The sequence below is a fragment of the Leptodactylus fuscus genome, chromosome 3 (assembly GCF_031893055.1).
Source record: "Leptodactylus fuscus isolate aLepFus1 chromosome 3, aLepFus1.hap2, whole genome shotgun sequence".
Lineage (NCBI taxonomy): Eukaryota > Metazoa > Chordata > Amphibia > Anura > Leptodactylidae > Leptodactylus > Leptodactylus fuscus.
In genome coordinates this window covers 157,753,826-157,766,339 of record NC_134267.1, presented here as the reverse complement: position 1 = coordinate 157,766,339, position 12,514 = coordinate 157,753,826, and positions in this window count along the sequence as shown.

The window sequence follows — 12,514 nt, the reverse complement described above, 5'->3', positions numbered from 1 at the left end:
GACAGAAAAGGTGCAAAACCTTCCCTCACATACTAACAAGATAGAGATACCAAATTCTTTTCTTTTTTTTTTTATACTTTATTTAGAACAGGGTTTTTTCAATTTTCCATATGAAAACGCCAATAACAATGTATAAAAGGTACACAATTGTAAGGTTGCGAAACAATGCAATCGAGACATAAGATAAACAAAATAGGAAGTATATGAGTCAAATAAACATATAAAGGTATAGACATAACGAATAGGAGTTGGTATTTTGAGCAGATGGGGTTGAAGAAAAGAAAGGGGGAGATAGGGAGAAGAGGAGTGCAGAAAAGGGAAGGGTGAGGGTAGGGAGAAGAGAAGAAGAGAAGAAGCAGGTGGGCGGAATGAGAAAGTCAGTCAGCCAGTATCAGTTGTATTAGGTAGAGGCCACTATCAACAAAGGTAATTCATGGAGACCACAGTTTAAGGTAACGGTCGTGGGTTCTGTTGGTCCAGCTCACAATTTCTTCGAACTTTGAGATCTGGAACACTTTTTCTAACCAGAGCTTAATCGGGGGTGGATTTTGTTGTAGCCAGAAAAGAGGGATAAGTGTCTTTGATGCCTCCACGAGGATAGTTGGTAAGTTTCTTGAGGAGGGACAGAACTCATTTTGCGGTAGGGACAGGAGAACTAGCTCCAGGGTCAGGGGCGGGCAAGACCCAACGATAAGTGAAATATGCGATTCTACTTGTTCCCAGAATGGTCGTATCTTTGCACAAGACCACCATATGTGCAGATGAGAACTGGGTAATTCTTTGCAGCGCCTGCATAAGTTTGAGTCCGTGAGATTATGCCTATGCAACCATAGCGGCGTTCTGTGCCACCTTGCCAAGAGCTTATAGTGTGTTTCTTGGAGTCTGATGCATGTGGAGAAGCCATGAGAATTGGAAAGAATAGAGGCAACTTCAGATTAGTCAAAAGAGTGGTTCAGTTCAGCCTCCCAAGCAGCCAAGAAGGGTGGTTTCTCTGTCATTGCAGTTGCGTGAAGAAGTCGTCGACATGTGGAGATGGAAATAGGTACAGTGTCAGCTTTTTTGAGAGAGAGTTCAAAAGTTTCCTACAGGGAGAGCTCAACTTAAGAAGGCTGAGGAGAGACAAACGTATTCTGGCGTGGTGGAGAAAGAGATGTACCAAATTCTAACAGAGAATATAAAATCCCAGGTACGTTCACCTGCAGCACACCTAATGTAGTATATTTGATAATATGCACCAAATGTTCCACTGAAAATCTGTATGTTGGAGAGACGGGTCAGAAGCTTAGAATGAGAATTAATTCACATCGCCATACAATTAGAGAACAAAGAATGGACCTTCCCGTATCGAAACATTTCTGCAACGAAGATCATAATATCACTAATCACATAAAAATTTTGGTTTTAAGAGGGAATTTTAAATCTAGGAAAGAGAGACGGATTTATGAGTACAAATTTATGACCTTGTTTAACACTCTCTCTCTCTCTCGCTCTCTCTCTCTCTCTCTCTCTCTCGAGAGAGAGAGAGAGAGAGAGAGAGAGAGGGATGAATCTCTCACATGGGTTCATGGCATCCTACAGAAATCACTGAACTGAGACAGCCAGCCATAAAAGACACTCTGTGAACTGATAAGAACATCACAAACTGATGAATTGTTTAGTTGTATAACCAATAACCTTCTTCCACCCTCCCTCCTAGAATTCTAGTCCTATGTGTCCCTCTGTACATAAATATGCATCCTTCAGAAATTGTTTTAGATATACCTGAAGAAGAAGCGGTAAGCTTCGAAACGTTGTAATCTACCATCATTATTAGTTAGCCATTAAAAAGAGGTATCAACTACTGAAGACTCTCAAGTTTTTTTGTTTTTCTTATATTTCCTACCCACTGGCTAACACGGTACAAAAACAAACATTTTCCTTATAAAAAACGGATTACTGTATCAAATCAAGAGATATAGCTATATCATGACTCAAACAGACGATAAGGAGCCCATGACCCTTACCGCCTAGAGGCCCGGACCACTCTCAGTTGTCCTCTTTAGGGACTGCTGTCAGTGTAGCCTTACTGAACTTGAAAATGGAGCAGAACGCTGTATGGCTATGTCTATAAAGCCAGTTAATGCGCTGCTGATTGCAGGCCTGCTGAGTTTAGCAGCACCACTGTGACGGTGGAACATGGCTTTTGCATTTGGTTTACAATTCTCCTTGTAAATTAGCCTGTCCTGTATTTATACATTAATTTGACAGGATGGAAAGCGCTCTTGTCTGCTGCTTAGAAATGTCTTTTTCTCAGCTGACATTTTATTGCCCATTTGAAGCTCTGTTTATTTTTGGAGAATAACAGGCAATAGAAGAAGCATAACAATTCACAAGGGTAGTGATTTTCATTAAAAGAAAGCCATGCCAATTGTATGGTGCTTAAATTGAAGTCTCATTTTATGCCTGCTTTATGGAAAGCTTCTTATCTTTCATTTAAGTAATGTGTTACTTTTATTACTCGCTGTTATATGGAATGTTTTTATGTGGTATACAAGTCATTCATTGAACTAAAGTATAAAACTTTCACACGTACACGTATAAGTTAATATCTCTCCACACTGCAGCACTGTGGATGAGATTTCTACAATATGTCAACTATTGCTGCAGGTTTTACTTATCAACTTTTGTAATGCTAAGGTAGAAAGTTGCAGGAACTCACAGAAGACTACAGAGTCACAGTAAAAACCAACTGGTGATTTCTGAGGGAGGGGGATTGTTGTGGCAACTTATAGAGCAACGCACTACAGGCCATGGCCTGAGGTTTATAAGTGCATTGTTTTGTTGGTTCAGATACACATTAATAGGAAACAATATTCAACAGAATCGATCAGTCCGATCTTAGGTTGTCTACCCATATTCTATCATGCAACAATCACAGAAAAGTTTCAGATGCACATTGCTGTGGCTGAAATACAAATGCAAAACAAAGAATTGCAACAGTACTCTGCTACCTCCAAGAGCATTACTGAAATCACCTTCTGGATAGAAGAATACATGAATTTGGTTCTGGGTACTTCTTGATTCTTCTTTTTACATTTTGTTCAAATTGTAATTGTAAACCCTTCTACCCGGTCAAGGTGACCTCTGTTAGATAGGTCCCTACACTAAAATAACTCACCTCTCTTAGGGCCTTAGTCTCCCACAGAAATATGCAACTGCATTTCTTGTTCACATTGTTTGGCAGTGCTGACCAATTTTTTGTGTTGCATTGTGCTTTTGGGGGATGTGACCAACCTTAAAGGGGTTGTCCTGGATGAATGGAAATCCCTACACTAATCTAAACACGCTCTGCCCTCTTGCTTTCTAAATAACATAATTAATAAAAAATGTATATTTACCCATATCCCTGCAGCGGTCATGTGATCACCCAAGGACATTTGTTGGTTATCCAGTGATAATCCATTTCCCCGTTTCCGGAAACGTCACTACTATTCTCCCCCATTGACTCCATTATACTTACCTATCTTCTTCTATCCAGGCTTCTTTCTGCGGGATAGCTCCTCCTTCTGTGACGTCTGCCCATGCTACAGACCCAGCGCTGCTCTGCAGCTGATAATCCACCTCTACTGCACAGGCGTAGGAGCAGCATCAGAGACCTGCACAGTAGAGGATAGTCAGCTAGAGTGCAGCGCTGGGTTTACAGCAGTCAGAAAAGAAGGCTGGGCATTCCAAAGCAGGAAGACCGGAAGGAAGAAGGGTAAGTATTTAATGGGGTCAGGGGTTGAGTGGAGTAAGTAGGGAAGGCTAATAGTTGTGAGCAGAATAGCTAGAGGGAAAGGGAGTGGGTGTATGGGAGGGTAGGAGAGAGGAAGGGGGGGTTAAATGAGCGGGAGTTATTGTGGAAATTACATAGCAGGAAGCTGAACCTCGTAAAAAAATGCAGAAGATACCAGAGACACCCAGAAATTACTCAAAATACTGCTAAAGTTATATGAGTGCATTTATTAACCCATTAATAGCACTAAAAAATAGAGATAAGCGAACAGTGAAATATTCGAGATTCGTTTCGAGTAGAGCCTCAATATTCGACTACTCGATCGAATATCGAATGCCATTATTGTCTATAGGAAAAAATGCTTGTTTCAGGGGAAACCACTATTTGACTAAAGGAGAGTCACCAAGTCCATGAATAGCAGCAGGAGAGTGTTTAGGAGGAGCGCTGTGTAGTTAAAGCGCACGGACACCATTATAGTCTATGAGGTCCGTGCACTTTAACTGCATAGCGCTTGCAGTTGCGCTGATAAAAAGTCAGCTCCTTCGTAACATCAAGCTGCCAGCTCTCCCGACTAGCAAAGACGAGCCTGCGGCAAATCAACGCTGGTTGGAGTAAATATTCGATTCAGAGCCAGCGTTGATTGACCGAATGCTATACAGTGTACAGCATTCGGCCAATCAACGCTGGTTCTGCCGGAGGCTCGTCTGTGAGGAGGCAGAGTCTAAAATCGGACCACAATGGAGACTGCTGTGGTCCAATCTTAGACTCCGCCTCCTCCCAGACGAGCCTCCGGCAGAACCAGCGTTGATTGGCCGAATGCTGTACACTGTATAGCATTCGGTCAATCAACGCTGGCTCTGAATCGAATATTTACTAAGAGCAACTCTGGAAAGACGGTAAAGCGTGCACCACCAAAATGGAGGAAGCCACCAACCACACATGTAGTGTACAATATATTGCACAAAGTTAGTCACTTCCGTCTAGCTCAGTGAAATAAAAGTGCTGATGGGGGGGATTGGGGGGGAGCTTCAGTGGTCAGCACTACAGCGCTGGAGTCCTGGTGTTCAAATCCCGCCAAGGGCAAAAAAACCATCTGCAAGGAGTTTGTATGTTCTCCCCTTGTTCGCATGGGTTTCCATCCCATATTCCAAAAACATACTGATAGGGAAAAATGTACATTGTGAGCTCTATGTGGGGCTCACAATCTACATTTAAAAAAAATAAAATAAAAGTGCTGATGTAGTAATCTAGTTTACAATAATCCACATGTTGCTAAATGTCTGTGTATGCATTAGCACTCTCATAGTGTTGTTGCATCTACTGTGTTTGCTTCTGTGCTACAGTCACAGCAGTCATGTAACTGCTGATGGAGGCCAAGGCCACATGTTGTAGCAAACCTGCATTTTTTGTTGCACATTTTGCTGTGTTTTTTGAGCCTAATGTTATGTTCACATCAGTGTTTTGTAGTCCATTGTGCTGGTCAGTCAAAGGATTAGAACAATAGAAAGATGGACAGCTAAAACAGCGGATAACTGTGCCTTGCAGATCCCATTGACTATAATGATGATGTAAACCCAGCCTAAACCAGGAGTGGATTTAGCAGAACAGAAAAAAAAAAAAAAAATCGGTACTTATTTATATTCCCTATTCCTTTGGAAGCCACTCTTGAATTAGGCTCAAAAAAACTGCAGCAAAATTTTCAACATATTAACCAGCTATTTCATAACGTGGCCATAGTATATGGATTGCTTAATACCAGTATATTTATAACTTGTTTTACATCCTTTTTCTGTGGACTAGAATTCATTGGTAAAAATCTATAGTGCTATTGACATTGCTATTGTTTTTTCCCCTATTGATTTTGAAATGCGCAGCATGCTCTAGTTTAATTCATATTACAATATGAATATGCTCATTATAGTCTATGGGATAGCTTTAAAAAGCAGAAGCACCATTGTTCCATCAGTTTTTCATCAGTATTGCATCACTATTACACATTGGTATTTACATTCATTGATATTATTATCTTTTGGACAAAATACTGAAAATAGGAAGTTTAACCAATAAATGCAAATACAGCTGAATACTGATGTAATACTGATGAGACATTGAAAATCCTGTTTGATTAAACAGCCACATTCTAGATGTGTATTAGGCTACATACATACGACAGCGTGAGACAACCTGTAAGAAAGTAGAACGGACAGCAAACGCATAGCGGGCCAGATTTATTAAAATGGACTAAAAGCAAAACTGTGTCATTGTCAATCACAAGGCAGCTTTCATTTTTCTGGAGCAGAATACAAAAAGAAAGCTATGGGCAACTAAACCAGTTTTGCTTTTAGATCATTTTCGTAAATCTGGTCCAAAGTGTTGTCCCTGGACCCACATTCCCCCACGTTACCATAATAAAATAAGAAGGTGAGGAAGAGCAAGAATTAAGAACACCTCAACTTTTACTATACCGGCTTACAATAACAGATTTATATCTGGAATAGTCCATTTTTACTATAACTAATGCCAGAAAACTGCCCTGGGTTATACATTAAATCTATGCCAGTTCTTGATTGGCAGAGATTTCTATTCTGGCACATGGGACCTTCAGAAATATGCCAGAACTATTAACACGCCGGAGCCTCTTAATATATCTGGTCCATGCAGCACTCGTAACAATAAGACGGGCTCACAATGTGTTGGTCTTAAGATATCCCCCCCACACACACACTGTTTGGACTGCATTTCATATTTCTCTATTGCAATACTGCTTTTATCTAGCTGTAATGTTTGTGTAGAAAACAAAAAAAAATACTTGTTACCCAACAGCTACAAGAATGCAAAATAACAGAGCACACACTATGCCTGCAAGGAATCTGAGAGGGAGAGGGTATCAGCTCTGAGACTTGTAGGTTTATGTAAGTAATTGTAACCAACTCAACAAACACTTAAGTCAGAGTCTTAAAGGGACACTAAACCCTAAAAAATACTAAGAAAAAAACAAAAATATGCATGATATAGTTCACTCTAGTTATGTCTAGAGGATTGTCTGCTGTTTCTCTTACCAATTTAGCAGAAATCTTGCAGACATACAGTGGGGTAAAGTGAATGATAGAGTAGTGAGATGAAACATACAGTGCCCAGACAGTGCCATAGCCAGCTACAGAACAGCTAGGAGCACAAGTATGATGTCAAACAAAGTACTGGGGAATGGCGTGACACAATTATACAGTGAATGGTTTATTTAGGTAGAATCTGCTTACGTGGTTTCTAATACAGCAGAACAGCATAATATGGATAAAGAGGTCCTACCAATGTGTAGGTAATGTTCTAAGGGCTGAATAGCATTATCATGACTACAAGGAGATAGAGGGTGATAAACTTACCCTATATAGTTGCCCTGCTTGTCCCCAAAAAATTGACCGTCCTTGTAAGGGTGGGCCCTTACAAGGACAGTCCCAAATTCTCACCCTATTAAACCCTAATTAGCATTAAGATACTCTTCAAGGATGAAGAAGAGGGAAACAGGGCTCTTTTGGAAAGTTCCCTTATAAATCGTATCAACCCAAAAGTGCAGAATTTATCCTCCTTTTGCTATAATATATCATTTTGAACGGGATTTCCAGGCAAAAAATAAATTTTTAAAAAAGGTTTGTTAGTGCTATTAATAGGTTAATAAGTGCAACCAAATACCATCAGCAGTGTTTTGAGTGATTTTATGGGTTTCTCTGGGAATTCCTAGAATTTTCTGAATCTGTTTATATGGGTATCATCCTGCTATGTTTTCCTACAATTACCAAGATGCCTTCTGCTTCACTCAGAGTTGACTCACATCACCTCCCTCTCTCACTCCTTCCCCCTCCCTTTCTCACGCTACACCACCACCCTGTTTCCCTAGCTAGCCTGCCCACTACTAGCCCTTCCTAGCTAACTCAAACCACCCACCCCCCACAGGACATCACATGTGCTGGGCAGCCGGACCTCCTCTTGACGTCTGCTGGCTGCCCACATCTGCGCACTAGCTTAGATTAGAAAGATCAGTTTAACATGGACAACCCCTTTAATAAAGCTATTATTTAATAATCACCAAGTAGGTGCATTTAAACTGGTAAGATACAGAGTATTTTACCTACTCATTTTTGGTACTAAGAAAGCCAAAAGAAAAGTTTCATGGTGTTGGAAGAAATAAAAAGGCTCAACCTGACAGACAGTACCAGCGTAAGGCTTGTGTACCGACAGTCAGCGAGCACCTATATCGGAAGTTAAATGTCTTAACAAAGGCCACGCCCCTTAGTGATGAGATACATGGGAATTTCCAAGAAACATCATGATGATGAATAAAAGGCAACATGGGCATGGGTGCCTTCACCCTAATATGGCTTTTTCTCTATTGACAAGCTGTATGGCCATATGTGGGCAGTGACATCCAGAATAGTAATCAGCTGTGGAGCCGAATCCTCCTGGCTTGTGAATGACTGACGCTTTCGGAGCTACTCAGGGAACATCGAGAAGGCTTCCGGTGCTCCGTGCATATCAAGAAAATGAACTAATTCAAAATCGGGGGCACCGATCAATGAATAAAAGGTATGCCTGGAATAGCCTTTCTAAAGGCTATGCAAAGATATGCTTATTTAAAAACTACTAGAGCCAATATCCCTCTAAATATCTTGTCTTTGTAATGCATTCAATTGAATATAAGATGAAAAGGATTTACAAATCATCATATTCTGTTTTTATTTATGTTTTATATAACGTCACAACTTCATTGGAATTAGGGTTGTACTGAAGGGATAAACCGCTAGACCCTTTGGATTTGCACCCATATGTGAACTCTTACATGGTGCTGCTCTAAATACTATGTGTTATATATCTAAATAAGAAGAAATAGACGGCACTCCAAAATAATAAAAAAAAAGTCCAGAGAAATTTGTTGCATGTGCAGTGTTTCAGCTCCAATAACTGGAGCCTTTCTTAAGCAAAATGCAAGTGCAAAAATCACAAGTATCTATACCAGTATGCAAATTCCAATGTGTCAACATCAATTAGTTCACAGTAATAAATTTACAGTGCAAAATGTGCTTAAAAATTCATATATTATAAATCAAGTGACAATCATGTATAATAAATAGGTATATAGTGAAAAACCAGTATCAGATAAACAGTAAATGTCATGTGCATAAATTCAGAATAATTTATGATCACAAGTGTGGCTTGTTAGTGTATACACTTTGTTTATAAACAACTAATGAGCGACTCTTGTAATCATTAATTATTATGAATTTATGCATATGGCATTTACCACAAACCCAAGTATAGCACAGTTATGGAGAAGGACTGGGGTTTATTTAGATATAGTATTCAGTATTCCCTATTACAGCTACACATGTTGTACTAACCTGTTTTGACAGAACCCTGAACGGCAAATCTATCAAGTTTTGGCATGATGTGGAAGCAAGCAGGGGGAAATATTTGGTATATTTAGTATCAGCAATTGATATAACTGCATTACCTGGTATGTTACCCGCTTTCCCAGAACCCTGAAAGGGAAATCCTGTTAAGCTATGTTATGATTATAGTGCAAGGAGGTAGAACTGTTTAGTCAAATACAATATTCAGTCAAGTTATTACAACACCACATGCTATGTTATCCAACCATGCAAGCTCTGGACAAAGGAAGTTTATTTTATGATATTATTTTTTTCCACCAGTCCCTAGTACAGTGAGAATCACAAGAATAGGTAAAGAAAACTCAGTTTAAAACATAACCTTTAATAAATATACCAATAAAATCTGTGTGTGCTTATACATATATCCAAATATCTCCAAAGATAGAGAGACTGAGTAATGAGTTATAAAAAATCACCTCAAAGTTTTGGTCTCTCTGTTAGATAAGCAAAGCTCGACTGTGTGTCAGCAAAGTCTCACTCCATTTTTAAGTTAGACTTCCCATACTCTATGTCCTACTAATAGTTTGACCTGTTAGGGCTCGTTCACACGGAGTAAACGCGGCACGCAATGTGCCGCGTGTATGGGACGTTTGCGCCGCGATTTTGACGGTGCATGTTTGCGGTCGCGTTAACGCGCGTTTACACGACCGCAAACATGCACCGTCAAAATCGCGGCGCAAACGTCCCGCGTTTACTTCGTGTGAAAGAGCCCTTAAGGTGTAAGGTGCTATATTCATCACCGCAAGAGCTGTATCAAAATTCCTTTGATGCTGGCAGTCCAAGACCTGGCTCAGTGTTCAGTCCAGAAAACGTAGTTGACATTCAGTCCCTATGTCATGGGCCAAATATACCTGTGTGACAAACCTGTGTTCACATATATCAATTTTGTACCATCTGTACCAGCCACAACTGATAGCTAAGGTTGTATACCAGTGCGGCATCCATAGCTGGACAGACAAACACTGCATGCAACATTCACCATTACATGTGACGCCATTGAACACAACCGTTGAAATAAGAAAACAAAGGATCAAGTCTGTCATGTGAAATAAGCTCGATTCTCCAAAAACCCTTTCTCATGATTCTTTGAGGAAAATGAGTGCATAGTAGGGACTATACAAAAATATATATATATCTTTATAGATTGATAGTGCACTCTGTATAAAGCGGGTTCACACCTGCGCCCGGTCTCCGCTTTAGGCAATCCAACGGTTTCCGTCTTGTGCCTGAGAAATTGGACAGGGGATGGAAACCCAGCTGTCAGTTTTCAAACCCATTCACTTGAATGAGTTTGAAAACTGTCCGCCCGTGAGCATCTCCTGCCTCTCCGCAGCAAAACCATTTTTTTAACCGGACACAAAGTCGGACATGCAGGACTTTGTGTTCAGTTAAAAAAAAACGGTTTCACAGCGGAGAGGCACAAGACGCTCACGAGCGGTCACTTTGCAAACAGATTCAAGTGAATGGGTTTGAAAAGTGACTGCCGGGTTTCCATCCCCTGACCAGTTTCTCGGGCAAAAGATAGAAACCTTCCGGATTGCCTAAAGCGGAGATTGGGCGGTGGTGTGAACCTGCCCATTTTTAATATAAAGAGCGAGAAGGTAAGGTAAATATGCAAATAATATACTCCTACACACGCCAACATTAAGGTCAAAATCAGAAAATATAAGCCCCGCCCCTGAGACAAACTAAGAATGCCCCTAAACTGTGGAATTTGGTTCCTAGGATTGTAGGTTAAAATTTCGGTGCAACTTATTACATTTGAGACATGCACAATAAACCTATGGTACTACTTGCTTTTTATTAGTAATTTATCACCTTGGACATGCCACACATCACTGGTAGTAATTATTTATAGCTCATCGTATATATGACATGATAAATTTGTATAATTTTTATCTAGGTCATAGGTTATTTTTACATCTGCAACTGATCTAGTACAGCTTTGTGGCTTCCATTCTAAACTGAAGCCACAACACAGATGTAAATATAGTCTGAATTGTAGTAACAATGTTTAATGCTTTATGGTAAGAATACTCAACTGGCGGACTGCAGTCTGTAGCTGGTCCGAAACTGTCCAAACCCCTGCCTCCATGCTCTTTCATTATCATATGGAGGTCATTAATTAAGCGTTATACTGTTGGATGGTGCATTAATGTCCATTTAGTACCTCCCCAACAATATAATGCTCCATAATGCCCGCCATACAATATAATGCTCCTTAAAGAGATTCTACCACTAAATGAACATTTTTTCTAATTACCACGTCGGAATAGCCTTAAAAAAGGCTATTAGTCTCTTGCCTTTAGACGTGGTCTCCGCGGCGTCGTTCCTTAGAAATACCGGTTTTAACCGGTATGCAAATGAGTTCACCGTAGCAATGAGGGTAGGCCCCAGCGCTCAAACAGAGACGCCTCCATCTTCACCTGCAACCTCGCCTCTGCTGTCTTCCATCTCGGTCAACTTCTGACGCCAGCAGCCATTTTTGGAAGGCCGCTCTTGCTCTTGTAGTTCAATACAGGAGCGTACTGCGCAGGTGTCGGAAGTTGGACCGACAGAAGAAGACAGAATAGGCGGGCAGCTCTTGGGCAGCAGTGGGGACTCCCCTGTCGCCGTTTGAGCGCTGGGGCCCGCCCTCATTGCTGCGGAGAACTTATTTGCATACCAGTTAAAACTGGTATTTCTATGGAATGGCGCCGCGGAGACCACGTCTAAAGGTAAGAGACGAATAGCCTTTCTTAAGGCTATTCCGACGTAGTAATTAGAAAAAATGTTCGTTTAGTGGTAGAATCCCTTTAAGGCCAAAGAACCCAAATTTCACCATATTAATTTAGTCTCACAGAATCAACTGCTGCATTAAAACAACTTTTATTGCACCACTACGGGCAAGATAAGGGTAATAGAGTTATGTTTTAATGCATCAGATAATGCATCACTGGGCTCTTCATCTGGTGGTCCCTGGTCAGTGGACCTTTACTAAACGTAGCTGAGAGCCCCTGCCTCATGGACACAGAAAAATGTAGCATGAATCAATATACTAAGTATACCTACTGTCTCTATGGCTACTAGATGTATACAGTATTGGTAGCACTATATTACAGTGCACTTTTGTGTTCGAATCTATTCACTGAGCTGTATCAGTGACAAAGTCTGCTGAAGGTCAATAGAAATGAACATACCATAAATAATAATTTCCTTATAAATTTATGCAATATTTTTTTTTACAGAAATAAGAGCTAATGAAATGTGAAGAAGGAAGCCAAAGATGATTTCGGTTCCATAATATTTAAATATTAACATACGGAAAAAAAACTGTCAG